Here is a 12,388-nt window from a genome sequence, read left to right as displayed (position 1 = left end):
ATGTGACATTGGCAGCACCAAATGCGTGACGTGATGCGTAATGATGACCTAGGGTTTTTTGGTGCCATTTGTTATGGATCAAGGAAGATCCAACAGTTGAGATGAGAGAGACGTTGATTGTTCGTCTCTCCTTTAAAGCTATAATTAGTGGTCCCCCACCACTTCGCATCACTGCTTATTCGCTCCAACTTTCGAAACCTTTTGGCGAGGTGTTTTTCCTTCATTCTGAGAGGTTACTGATGTATTCTCTAGCTCTTCGTCTTCTTCTTCATCTTCCTCTTCGTCGTCCTCATCTCCCAGTTCCTCCACGACCGAGCCTTTTATTGAACTTAAAGCTTTGATGTCAACAAATCCATGAAGATTGTTTGAAGACTAGATTAGAATTTGTCAATCCACTCTTAATCCAAAATTAACTCAATCAAGTTCTTTCAAAAGTAAAATGTTTTTCAAAGTAGTGTAAAACAACCTGTTGATTTATCGTTTCAATCGGTTGTTTTATACTTAGTGATTTTGAAAAGGATTTGAAAAAGTTGAAATTGGCTGACCTCACAGTCAAGGCCAATTCAATCGGTTGAATCAAGCTTTCATTCGATTAACATAATTGGTTAAGTTTAGTAAATATGTTCTCCATGATTCTAAACTCTTTTGGCCCCTGATTAAAAGTCTTAAACGACTATTTTTAAGGCTATATAACTGGTGTTTACATCTCTAAAATTAAGAGAGATCAGATTACCAAAAGGATTAAAGTTTTTCAAGATTGCAAGATTGCTTAAGGTTTTGCTTTGGTTAAGAGTGGAATATGGAACTGCTGTAATCCTTTTGTATCAGGTGTGATCTTTCCTGTTTTTACTTGTATTTCATTTCATATTTGTAAAACTTGTAAGGTATTGGTATCTACAGTCACAGGGTGTTCTGACTTGTAGTGTTTGTGTATCAAAGAGGGTGAGTCTTCATCGAGGGTTCAAGGGAACCTCTTTGGTGTTTGTGTTGTGTAATCTGTGGTTGATTACCTAGTGGAATACCCAGAGGTTTCTGGGGACTGGATGTAGCTAAGGTTAAGAGTGAACCAGTATAAACATTGTGTGTGAATCTCTTTATCCCCCACTCCTTAAAATTGTTTGAACTGTGTTTTTATAAACTGCTAATAAAAACAATCGGTTGATTTGCATAAACAACCGATTGATTTTCTATAATCAAATTAAAACAGTTTTGTTTCTTGGTTGATCTGATTGCTTCTTCATTAATCTTCATTCTTGTCTAGTATTATCGAAAATCTTTCATTAAGCAATTCACCCCCCATCTTGTTTAAAACCTTTAATTTTAACACCTTTGTCGGTCGGGCCAATTCAAACGTTGCCCCTAGTGGAGACTTCTGTAAGGGTCGATGATCCGGAAGGCGCTGCCGACTGATCGGACCCTGCTGAAGAGTCATCCCATCATTCAGGATTTGACTGGGTCGATTCTAAGGTGACTGGGTTCACCTTCGTATATCAGGACACGTTATCTATTTCTGCCTTTGTAAATAATCATAACGTTCTAATACCGGACACCGATGATGGCATCTTAGCAATTAATTATTTTTATCCGACCGATACCATTTGTATCGGTCGGTCTTCCTCTGGAACACATTTTTTCTTTATCTACTCTTGTCTTTTCTCAGATTTACATGTAGCTCTTCCTTTTAACGATTTTACCATGGGTGTCCTTCGGGCATTCAACGTTGCTCCTTCTCAGCTTCACCCTAATACCTAGGCCTCCCTCCAAACATTTGGTCTCATATGCGATATGTTTCGCCTTTCTTTGACCCCTGCTACTTCCATTCATTACTATACTTCTCACCCAACTGACCCTGTGATGGAGATCAAGATCAAGAAGAAATGGAAGCCAATAATCAAGGACAAGAAGAGGTAGAGGCCCAAGTGATACACGCTCAAGGAGTCAATAGCCCACCTCATAGGCTTATAAGAAGCAAATTTAAGGAATTAGGAAATAGTGGAAGATTGTTTTCTCTTTTGATAGTTTCTTGTGTAATAAAAGGTGCTTAGAGGGAAACATTAGACACCTCTTTTGTAAAAGCATTTTTAGGCTTTAGTTTAGGAAATTCTAGAAGCTTGGGAGTGAGCTTAGTAGGGGGCGTGAGCTTAGGAGCTTTTTGGGTAGCTTAGGGAATAAGCTATGTAAATGACTGGCCCTTGCTCCTATAAAAGGAGGGCTTAGGTCCTTCATAATGCAGATTTGAATTTGGATATAGAGAAACTCTACTCAAATTGAGAGAGAATTGTGTGAGAACTTTGTCTTCTCCTCTACCTTGTCTTATCTTGAGTGCCTTGGTTCTCTCAAGTGGCGGCATTTGCTCAATTATCTTGGAGCCTTCACACTTCAAGTGGTGTGACCATCAACCAAGCTCTTCATTCTCATAAGTTCCTCTCTTCTTCATCTTTTCATTTCATTTCCATATTCATACGAATTCAAAAACATGTCTAGGTTCCTTCTATTCAGTGTTTTTAAATTCAAATTCATATAGTGTTCGGTTCTTGCTTTCCTTTGTTGGTTTCAAGTGTTTCTTCTTCATTTACTCTTAATTTGTTCTGTGCATTTAATTTTTCAAGCTTTTTAATCGGTGCTTTTGTATTCTTATCTCTTTTAATCGGTTCAATTGGCAAGAAATGGATCTTCCATGTGAGTTTGGTGTTTGGTGCAAGTTTTGGTGAGTTCTTGAAACATAGAACATTGATCCAATTCTATTAAAAGTGCCTACTCTTTCTCCAACTCAAGTTGATTCCATAAAATGTCAAAGAATCATCTATATCTAGCTAGTGGAATCATATCATGTGGTATCTAGAGTTTAGGTTTGTTCTTGTTTAATTTTGAGTTGTGTTGCACTTTTAATTCAAGAGCTCTATAATTCTTGTTGTTTATCTTTCTGTTTTTAGGCTTAATTTTGAGTTTTATTGCTATTTTCTTATTTGTGCCTATCATGTGTTTGTGTCTTTTCCTTTTTAAATCCATACAAGTTTTGTCATGGTCATGTTTTTCCAAGAATGACATCACTTCTTTGTAGTTCTTTTATTGTAATTTTTGTTTCTTGCTTTTGTGTAATACAGTTTTCTGAGTTTGATTCTTGATCCTTTGTGCATTTTTCTTTTTAGTTTTGAGTTCATACTTGTATTTTAGACCTATACAAGTTCCTATACATCATTTCCATTATGTCTTTGCTAGTTCTTAATTCTGTTTTTCATTTCTATTAGGATTCCTCTGTTTTTCAGAAATTGTGCTTACTGTTTTTCCTTATTGCAATTGATTTACTTACTGGAAAATTCTGAAATTCTGGATTTGGGTTCGTCAAGGTGTTATAAAAAAAGGTAGCAAAAAGAAGTACTTCAAAATTCAAAGTACAAAAAAAATGATAAACCAAAAACAAAAAGTGTGCAATTCTGCCAAAAAAAATACGGTAATCTGGCAGCGATTTTAGAAAATTTATCTCAATTAATTGGTTTACTGTTTTTAAGTAATTCCAGTGCCATTGTTGAGCTAAGATCTTGAACTTTCTGTGGTTACAATTTCATAATCCAGTTCGCTTTATATCATTCCAGATAAATCGGAGAACATCAAGCACAGTTTGCATAAAAAAAAAATTCAGTAGTTCTGTTTTTGTTTTCTTCATCTACTCTAGTACTTTTCTTTAGGTCTCTTTTGGTGTGCCTTCTTTTTTCATTGAGTACCTTATTTTTCTTGCTTGTCTTTTGTTCATTAATCTTTGAGTTTGTCATACATCTAGTATTCCTTTTTGTTATAGCCTTTTCTTGCTTATACCTTTTCTTGTTTGTCTTTCATTATTCATTGGTTTTGTGGTGAATTGCTTTGAGATTGTGTGCTCTTGCTTTGACATATTTCATTTGAGGATACTAAACGCCTCAAGATCAGATTGGTAAAGAGGAGTATTTTTTCTTTGGAGTGATTTAAGTGACACTTCACTTCGGCATTTTGCTCCAATTTCTTGATTTTGCTAACCTTGTTTTCTTCACATTGTTTGCTGTTTTGTTTGCTGTTTTCTTTTATAAATGGCTTCATATTCCAGCAGTGATGCTTACAAACAGCACTCTCCTAGTAAAGCTTTTGTTCTTGGTGAATTAAAAGAAGCAAAACGAACCATTACTCTCCAAGATGAAGCTAGTAGACAATTGGAGGAAAAATTGCAAAGAGTTGAAATGAAGCAAGCTAGGTCCTCTCATTTTATCCATGGAGAGCGTCATTCTCATAGACCTTCATCTAGAGGCTCTTCCAATGATCATGGCCGTGAAGAGGAACATAGAAGAAGGAGACCTCCTCCCCACTTTCAAGGCTATAGACCTCATCATGCTCATAGAGATAGACATCACCGTGAAGATGGATACTACCAAGACGCAAAGGCTAAGCTTCCTTCGATCAAAATTCCTAGTTTCAATGGGGATAGTGATCCTAATGTGTACCTAGATTGGGAGGCTAAATGTGAACAAATTTTTGAGGTCCATAAGATCCACGATGACCACAAATTTAAGCTAGCCACCTTAGAGTTTAGTGATTATTCCATGAAATGGTGGCATAGTGTTGTAAAGGACATTATCTATCACAAGGGTCCTCCCGTGGACTCTTGGAACTCTTTAAAAGATCAAATGCGCCTTAGATTTGTGCCACCACACTTTAGGAAAGACCTCATGTTGAGACTCCAACGGTTTCAACAAGGCACGCTAAGTGTGGATGCTTATTACAAAGAATTAGAAATGCTTTTTCTTAAGGTAGATATGCGTGAGAGTGAGGAAGCTTTGATGGCTAGGTTTGTGAGTGGTCTAAGGAAGGATATTCAAGATATTGTTGAGCTTCAAGAGTATTCATCATTGGGTTCTTTGGTTCATCTTGCAATGAAGGTGGAAGCCCAACTTGCTAAGAAAAATACTTTCAAAAATGCTCCCAATGATGGTTACTACAACAATTCTTGGAAGAACAAAAAGTCTTTTTCTAAATTTCCTTCTAAAGATTCTTCTTTAAAACGAAAGGAATCTAAGCCTTTTACTTCTATGCCTAAATCACCAACTAAATCGTCTAGTAAGAAATGCTTTAAGTGTATGGGTTATGGTCACATTGCGGCTAATTGTCCTTCTAAAAGGAATATGTTTGTGCATAATGGCATTGTCATGAGTGAGCATGATTCAGATTCACCTAGGCATTCTTCACATTCTAGAGCATCTAGTGAGAATGAGAGTGAGAGTCCACTTGAAGGAGATTTGTTAGTTGTGAGAAGACTTCTTGGACAAGTTTCACAACCTTTTGATGAAAGTCAAAGGGAAAATATTTTCCATACAAGATGTCTTATTCAAAACAACATTTGTTCTTTAATAGTGGATGGGGGTAGTTGTGCTAATGTGGCTAGTACAAGAGTAGTAGATAAACTTGGATTGCCTACTATCTCTCATACAAAGCCCTACAAATTGCAATGGCTTAGTGAAGTAGGAGAAATTATTGTGAATAAGCAAGTCCTCATCCATTTCTCTATTGGAAAATACAAAGATGAGGTATTATGTGATGTTGTGCCCATGGAAGCAACACATGTTCTTTTGGGAAGGCCTTGGCAATATGATAGAAAAGTTTTTCATGATGGCTTTACCAACAAACTTTCTTTTGATTTCCATGGTCACAAGGTTATTTTGAAATCTCTCTCTCCAAGAGAAGTCCATGAGGACCAAATTCTTATGAAGAAAAAGAGGGAGAGTGAAAAAGAAAAGAGTCCTAAGCCTACGCTTCTAGTATCTAGGCATGAGGTCCAAAGGGAGATAGTGGCTCACAATCCTATATTCTTAGCTATCCCTAGACCTCTTAAGTTAGAACCACTTGTTGATAGTCCTCATTGCTTGGATAATTTGGTAAAGGAGTTTCAAGATGTGTTTCAAGATCCTCCAAAAGGCCTTCCACCTTTGAGAGGGATTGAGCACCAAATTGATTTGATTCTGGGATCTTCTTTACCCAATCGTCCAGCCTATAGGACCAATCCAACTGAAACCAAGGAAATTCGCCAACAAATTGAGGCTTTGATTGAAAAAGGTTGGGTCCAAGAAAGCATGAGCCCTTGTCTTATGCCTATTATCCTTGTCCCTAAGAAAGATGGCACATGGAGGATGTGTTCGGATTGTAGGGCTATCAATAACATTACCATTAAGTATAGGCATCCCATACCTAGGCTTGATGATTTGTTGGATGAATTGCATGGTTCCAAAAATTTTACAAAGATTGATCTTAAAAGCGGCTACAATCAAATCCGTATCAAACCAGGTGATGAATGGAAGACGGCTTTTAAGACCAACTTTGGTTTATATGAGTGGTTAGTTATGCCCTTTGGTTTAACTAATGCTCCAAGTACTTTCATGCGCCTCATGCATCATGTTCTAAGACCTTTCATTGGTAAGTTTGTTGTTGTTTATTTTGATGATATCCTCATTTATAGCTTATCTTTGAACGACCATAGGATGCATGTTAGACAAGTTTTAGAAACCCTTAGGAAGGAACACTTGTATGCTAACATTGCTAAATGTATGTTTGCACTTGATCATATAGAATTCCTAAGGTTTGTTGTGAGTAGCAAAGGGGTCCATGTGGATCAAGCTAAGGTGGTGGCCATTCAAAATTGGCCTACGCATACATGTATGAATGAAGTCTGAAGTTTTCATGGACTTGCTTCTTTTTATAGAAGATTTGTACCCAACTTTGGTACAATAGCTGCACCTCTCAATGATATAGTGAAAAAGGATGTGGTTTTTCAATGGGGAGAAGCACAACAAAAAGCTTTTGATGTTTTAAAAGAAAAATTGACTAATGCTCCCATTTTAGCCCTTTCTAATTTTGCTAAAACACTTGAGATTGAGTGTGATGCTTCAAGTATAGGCATTGGGGTTGTTCTCCTTCAAGAGGGCCACCCCATAGCTTATTTTAGTGATAAATTAAAGGGGAGTCATCTCAACTATTCCACTTATGATAAAGAATTATATGCACTTGTTAGAGCTTTGTTTACTTGGCAACATTATCTTTTTCCTAAAGAGTTTGTGATACATAGTGATCATGAATCTCTTAAATATTTGAAAAGCCAAAACAAACTTAACAAGAGGCATGCTAAGTGGGTGGAATTCCTTGAGCAATTTCCTTATGTAATAAAGCATAAGCAAGGCAAAATTAATATTGTGGTCGATGCACTTTCTAGACGATATGCTTTGCTAAATCTTTTGGGTTCTCAATTTCTTGGCTTTGATCACATTAAAGATCTTTATCATGATGACCTTGATTTTTCTCTTATCTATCAAGAGTGTACCAAAGGCGGACACAAAGATTTTTTTATACAAGATGGGTTTCTTTTTAAAGGAAAACGTCTTTGTGTCCCTCAAAGCTCAAAGATTATGATGGAGATCAAGCTCAAGAGGACATGGAGGCCAATCAACAAGATCAAGAAGAGGTAGAGGCACAAATGGAGGACGCTCATGGAGGTCAAAGCCCACCTCAAAGGCTTACAAGAAGCATGTTCAAAGCTTTAGGAGCTAGGGGACATTTATTTTCTCTTTTTGTAATTTCTTTGGTTGAAGGTGCTTAGAGGGAAACATTAGAAACCTCTTTTGTTATAGCATCTTTTAGGTTTTAGTTAGGAGCTTTAGGAGGGGGGGTGTGTTAGTAGATAGGTGTAGGAGTAGAATAGGAGGTGCCAAAGTGAAGGAAGAAGTCACACCTTCCTCATGCCTTGTAAATAGGCGCCGGTTCTAGATTGTTTTAGGGGGGAATTTGAAATTGTTTAGCTTGCATTTTCAGCACCTTAGGCTATAAATAGAGGTGCTCTCTTTGTAAATTTCATATTTGAATTTTAGAGAAAAGAAACTATACTCAAATTTTGAGTGATCATTGGAGAGCTTTTGAGCCTTCTTCTTTAGTCTCATCTTGAAGGATCCATGGTGTCCTCAAGTGGTGGCAGCACACTCATCTAGGAGCAACCATCCTTCTAGTGGCGTGATCATCCAACCATACATCCATCTTCATGAGCACTCTCTTCTCCTTCCTTTCTTCTCTTTTGTTGTTCATGTTTTGAGTTGGTGTTCTTGAGATTTTTGGTTCGGCTTTAAGTTTTCTAGCAGCTGTTCTTATTCTTCTTTGTGTTTGGTTTGGTACATTTCTGTTTCCAGCTTTCCTTTTCAGTTTTCTTGTCTTTAATTTCATTTTGTTCAGTTCAAAGTTGTTCTCATTCAATTTTATTCGGTGCCTTTGGTTTTTACCTCTTTTTGTTGGTTCAATTTGACAATAATTGGAACTTCTATATGAGTTTGTGTTTTGGCACTAGTTTTGGTGAGTTCTTGTTCATAGAACCTTGATCCATTTCTATGATAAAGTGTCTAGCTCTTAACCAACTCAAGATGATTCCTAAGAATGTCAAGAATCATTCTAATTGTGCTAGTGGAATCACATCAGATTATCTCTTGTTAGAGAAGCACATGAGGGAGGTTTAATGGGTCACTTTGGGGTTGTTAAAACTTTGGATGTGTTGCATGAACATTTCTATTGGCCTCATATGCATAAACATGTTCATAGTTTGTGTGAAAAATGCATAGCTTGCCGCAAAGCTAAGTCTAGAATGCATCCCCATGGTTTATATACTCCTCTCCCTATCCCTTCAATGCCTTGGGTAGACATATCTATGGATTTCATCTTAGGCTTACCCAAGACATCCAAGGGAAAGGATTCCATTTTTGTGGTAGTGGATCGTTTTTCAAAGATGGCTCACTTTATTCCTTGCCACAAAGTGGATGATGCATGTCATATTGCAAACCTCTTATTTCAAGAAGTGGTTCGTTTGCATGGGATTCCTAGAACTATTGTGTCCGATAGAGATTCCAAGTTCTTGAGTCACTTTTGGAAGACCTTGTGGGGTAAGCTTGGTACTAAACTTTTATTTTCTACCACTTGTCACCCACAAACCGATGGTCAAACCGAAGTGTTCAATAGAACTTTGGGACAATTATTGAGATGCTTTATTTCCGGGAATCCTAGAGTGTGGGAGAATTTACTACCCCATGTTGAATTTGCTTATAACCGTGTAGTAAATTCTACCACCTCACATTCTCCTTTTGAGGTTGTCTATGGGTTTAATCCCTTAACACCTCTTGATCTTCTTCCTATTCCCATTCTTGAGGATGTCTTGTGCAAAGATGGGGATGAAAAGGCTTCTTTTGTGAAAACTTTGCATAAAGACATCAAGATGAGAATTGAGAAGAAGGTTGGCAAGTATGCTGAACTTGCCAATAAAAGAAGAAAAGCATTGTTATTTGATGAGGGTGATTGGGTTTGGCTTCACTTGAGGAAAGATCGTTTTCCTACTCAAAGGAAGTCCAAACTAATGCCTCATGGTGATGGACCTTTCCAAGTCCTAAAGAGGATTAATAACAATGCTTATGAGTTAGATATGCCTGATACATACCTTGGTAGTCATACTTTTAATATCAGTGATCTAACTCCTTTCTCTGTAGGTCTCCAGAATTCGTGGTCGAATTCACTCAAACTCGGGGAGTATGATGGAGATCAAGATCAAGAAGAAATGGAAGCCAATAATCAAGGACAAGAAGAGGTATAGGCCCAAGTGGTACACGCTCAAGGAGTCAATAGCCCACCTCATAGGCTTACAAGAAGCAAATTTAAGGAATTAGGAAATAGTGGAAGATTGTTTTCTCTTTTGATATTTTCTTGTGTGATAAAAGGTGCTTAGAGGGAAACATTAGACACCTCTTTTGTAAAAGCATCTTTAGGCTTTAGTTTAGGAAATTCTAGAAGCTTGGGTGAGTTCTTGAAACATAGAACATTGATCCAATTCTATTAAAAGTGCCTATTCTTTCTCCAACTCAAGTTGATTCCATAAAATGTCAAAGAATCATCTATATCTAGCTAGTGGAATCATATCACCCAGTGAGCTGGTTGTCGCTTATCGATCAGTCGGGCAATATCCTCTTTAACCCTTATACCACTTCATATAAAAATTTCAAAGGGAGGTTTTTCAAACTTTTTATTAAACCCGAGGGTAAAGAGTTTTTCTTTGATGAAGCTGACCAGTCCAAATTTCCTCTGTACTAGACCAAGAACCCAACTCGGTTCAAGGAATGGCCTCGAGTGCCAAGGACCCACTTGTTTATTTTTTTTACAGCCTCCCTCGAGGGCTCCCTATTCAGAAATTGTTATTCATGATACGTTCGCATTATTCTCTACCTCGATCGGTTGAAAATGGACTCACACTTTGTTTATTGATGCAGGTATCATGACTAGAGAAGCCCTTCAATTGGACGGTGTTTTGGCTACCTTTCACGCGAGGACCCTTGGTATAAACAAGGGTAGTTTGAAGACAGTTGCAGTTGAAAACCCCTCTACCATCGGGGCGCCCGGTCCCTCATCTGCCCCTGTTGATGGGTGTAGGAAAAGGAAAATGAGGGACACTGCCTCCACCACTTGGTCCCTGCACGACACACTGAGGCGTTGTCACTGCTTCCGCTGCTGATGATGCTCTTTGACACTACTTGGAGGAAATGTCAAATTCTCCAAGGGTGTTCAAGTCGGATTGACACCGAACAATGAGAACCTCCTCTCCTCTGTGCCTGACGAAGAACTCCTCTTGGCTGCTTTTAAGATGAACTTTCGGGGGCTTGTGCTGATGAGGCTGGTCGCCAACATTTGCAATCACAATATGGAATAAATATCTTAGCTAGAGCATAAGCTGACCGTGGCCTATACTTCTATGAAGTCGTCCTAGAAGCGGTATTGGCCTTTGAGTCGAGGATGGCCAAAGCCGACGCTGCTCTCGAGCTGAGCAACATGAAATGTGTCAAGCTTGAGAGGAGGGAGAAGCAGAAGGAGGATAAGGTGGCGAAGCTGAAAAAGGTCTTAGAGGAACTAAAGGCAAAGTACTTGGTGTTGGAGACCGAGAAGGCTTCGGTGAAGTTCAAACTCGAACAAACGCAAGTTGACACCTTGCAAATGTTAGGTGAAACCTTCGAGCAAGCTATCCGACAAACCCACCTGCTCTACAAGGGTTCACCTTCAGAAGGCACTTTTAACATCAACAAGGACATCTTCGAGGGCCGACTAGTGCCCTTTGACGAGCTGGTAGTTCTTCAGAATTTAGCACCGAAGACCACCGCCGAAGACGTTGCGGACGAGGACCATTAGGTGTACTCTTTGATGTATTTTGTTCCCTCGGGGTTGGGGTGTAACCTCCTCCTTTTTCTTTAATTCAATATATTGGTCGTTTCTCTTCATTTCTGATTCTAAAATGAACAAGTAAAAATAATTGAAATTTACCGAGTATAATATGTTGTCGTTCGGTCAGACATAGATGATTCCCTTGTTGTTTAAGTAGCTAGGTTGTCTTTGAGTCTCGGAAGGGATTACCAGTTAAGGTAAGCGTCCTTGGCCGAGTTAAGTCTTTTGGTGTCAGGAGGGATTACTGATTAAGGTAATCATCCTTGTCTAAACCAAGTCTTTAGGTTTCGGGAGGGATTACCAATTAAGGTAAGCATCTTGGCCGAACCAAGTGCTGGGACAGAGCATATAAATTTAACGTGTATTTCAGATGCACAAATTGAAGAGAAATAAATCATTAAAACCTTCCCTGCCGAAAACAAAAATCGGTCGGGCGAGGAAATAATGCATATTTTATTGATTTAGCTATAATGCATTCCACGTCCTTGGTACAATTTTTCCTGATAGCCATTCTAAGTAGTATGGCCCCCAGCTACGACGTCTCGGATCTGGAACAAACCTTCCCTGTTGTACGAGAACATGCCCTTGGTTTTCCTGGCCTCACTTCGCATTTGGCACATGAGATCTCCTTTCTGAAAGCTTCTAGGTTTAACCTTTGTATTACACTATCTGGCCGCTTGGAGTTTGCATGCAGCTTCTCGAATTTCGCTTCTGTCTTGAAACTCATTAATGAAGTTGAGTCTAACCGACAAACTCTCTTCATTAAGGGATAGGTCAAAAAAATTTCTTTTGAAGAATGGCTATCCTACTTCAAATGGAATCATGGCTTAGGTCCCATAAGTTAGGCTATATGGTGTTTCTTGTTTTGAGGTTTGCGGTGTGCAACAATATGTCCATAGGTTTGTCGGTTTTTTTCAGTTATGATTGTGTGGAGTACTCCAAACTGGAATACTATACTTCTCCATACGAATTGTTCGACATTCTTGACAGAGATAGAGGCGAGAGGTTCGACCTCAATCCACTTAGTGAACTACTCTATCCCGACCAGGAGGAATTCGGTTTGCCCCTTCCCTGGGCTAAAGTGACCGCTAATGTCCATCCCCCAGATGGCGAAAGGTCACACACACGATCTTGTGGACTGTCT

The 12,388-nt window shown here is 38.6% G+C and overlaps 1 pseudogene; it reads left to right on the top strand.

The window, feature by feature from the left end:
* Positions 1 to 4,061: 4,061 nt before the first annotated feature.
* Positions 4,062 to 9,704, top strand: LOC137833889 (uncharacterized; annotated as a pseudogene).
* The last annotated feature ends 2,684 nt before the right edge of the window (positions 9,705 to 12,388 follow it).

Source organism: Phaseolus vulgaris, chromosome 5 (genome assembly GCF_000499845.2).
Source record: "Phaseolus vulgaris cultivar G19833 chromosome 5, P. vulgaris v2.0, whole genome shotgun sequence".
NCBI classification, from domain to species: domain Eukaryota; kingdom Viridiplantae; phylum Streptophyta; class Magnoliopsida; order Fabales; family Fabaceae; genus Phaseolus; species Phaseolus vulgaris.
Note: the sequence above shows the minus strand (reverse complement) of the source record. Positions and strands in the feature narration are given on the sequence as shown.